The following is a 2,117-nucleotide window of genomic DNA, read 5'->3' as shown; positions in this document are numbered from 1 at the left end:
CAGTTTAGCCTAATTGAGGATTTTAAAATTGTCTGCCCTGAACACAAGTACGTGTTAAAAGTATCTGAGCAGAAGAAAGGTGTTCCGAATAATGGCATTGAGCACTGTGCACACTCCTCCAGTCTGGAAAACAATTCCTCAAGGGAAATATAATAGACAATAGGTGCATAGAACATAGAAGAATACAGCGCAGTACAGGCTCTTTGGCCCTCGATGTTGCGCCGATCCAAGCCCACCTAACCTATACTAACCCACTATCCTCCATATACCTATCCAATGCCCGCTTAAATGCCCATAAAGAGGGAGAGTCCACCACTGCTACTGGCAGGGCATTCCATGAACTTACGACTCGCTGAGTGAAGAACCTACCCCTAACTTCAGTCCTATATCTACCCCCCCATATGGAGTAGGCCATTCTGCCCTTCGCGCCAGCACTACCATTCATTCTGATCATGGCGGCACAGTGGCAGTGGGCGGCACGGTGGCACAGTGGTTAGCACTGCTGCCTCATAGTGCCTCAGTCCTGGGTTCGATTCCCATCTCAGGCGACTCCGGTGCTCCGGTTTCCTCCCACAGTCACAAAAATGTGCAGGTCAGGTGAATTGGCCATGTTAAATTGCCCGTAGTGTTAGGTAAGGGGTAAATGTAGGGGCATGGGTGGGTTGTGCTTCGGCGGGTCGGTGTGGACTTGTTGGGCCGAAGGGTCTGTATCCACGCTGTAATCTAATCTAATCCTCAATCAGTATCCTGTTCCTGCCTTATCCCCATAACTCTTGATTCCTCTATCGTTATGAGCTCTATCCAACTCTTTCTTGAAAGAACACCTCCTGTTTTCTCGGGTTCTTCATTCCGTTGACTTCAAATCTTCACAGAATTCAACAGACCTTGTTACATAGTCTTTTCTTCATTTTTGTTCAGATCACTGTGAGCAGAATGGGAATGCGCTTGCCCCATAACCCAGAGGTCAGACCATCGCCTTGGAACCGTACTGTACTATTTATCATCTCACCAACACGCGGGAGAAATATCTGCTGTGCTGCATAATTTACGCAATTCACTTATTAATAACGTCATATGCTAGCCTGCATATGTGACGAGGTGGCCGAGAGGTTAAGGCGATGGACTGCTAATCCATTGTGCTCTGCACGCGTGGGTTCGAATCCCACTCTCGTCGCTGTTTTTAATTACCCTTCCTCAACAGTCTTCTGCTAAAAGAAGGTCCACAGATCCAGAACTGTCTAAGAGAATAAATGCTTCTTCATCTCTGTTTTAATTGTGGGATCCGAATTCTAATGGGAAGTTAAAAATCACACAACACCAGGTCATAGTCCAACAGGTTTAATGGAAGCAATAGCTTTTGGAGAGCTGCTCCTTCATCAGGTGACCGTGGAGTACACAGTGGTAAGATACAGAATTCATAGCCAAAGTTACAGTGTAATGTCACTGACACTAAACTTTGAAAAATACCTTGATTTTTTGTTAAATCTTACATCTGTTAGAATGACTATGTTAGGTTCACTTCTTTCTTATATAAATCGAAAAACTTTCTTTTAACAGTTACATTCTCAGGTGAACTTTACCAATTAGTGTCATCACAGATAATATGTTGACAGTGTTCGTCCCTGTGTGCTGCTTCCGTGCCATAATGTTTAGATTGACGCTAATCTAAAAAAAAAACAACATACTGCAGGCAAGGATGCTTTGAGACATGGTACATTGGTGAAACCGAGCAGAGGAGACAGCAACGGAATGGGTACTGCACATCAATCAACAGACAGGCATGCTTCTTCCCAGTTGGAGAGCACTTCAGTGGTCCAGGACATTCGACCTCAGACCGTCGGGTGACAATCCTCCAGGGCGGGCTTCGGTACAAGTAACAGCTAAAAGTACCAACGCAGCTAAATTCAGTACTGAAAATGTGTTGCTGGAAAAGCGCAGCAGGTCAGGCAGCATCCAGGGAACAGGAGAATCGACGTTTCGGACATAAGCCCTTCTTCAGGAATGATCAAAGTTTGTCCAGCAACAGTCGTGTTGTTGTGGTCTGGCGATGGAGGAGTCCAAAGACCTGCATATCCTTGGTGGAGTGGGAGGGGGAGTTAAAGTGTTGAGCCACAGGG

At 45.9% G+C, this 2,117-nt stretch overlaps 1 non-coding gene across 1 annotated transcript; it reads left to right on the top strand.

Moving 5' to 3' along the window:
- The first annotated feature begins 1,092 nt into the window (after positions 1-1,092).
- trnas-gcu lies at positions 1,093-1,174 on the top strand. The gene has a single exon. It is a non-coding gene; the product is annotated as a tRNA-Ser (tRNA).
- The last annotated feature ends 943 nt before the right edge of the window (positions 1,175-2,117 follow it).

The sequence above is a fragment of the Chiloscyllium plagiosum genome, chromosome 8 (genome assembly GCF_004010195.1).
Source record: "Chiloscyllium plagiosum isolate BGI_BamShark_2017 chromosome 8, ASM401019v2, whole genome shotgun sequence".
Taxonomy (NCBI): Eukaryota; Metazoa; Chordata; class Chondrichthyes; order Orectolobiformes; family Hemiscylliidae; genus Chiloscyllium; species Chiloscyllium plagiosum.
Note: the sequence above shows the minus strand (reverse complement) of the source record. Positions and strands in the feature narration are given on the sequence as shown.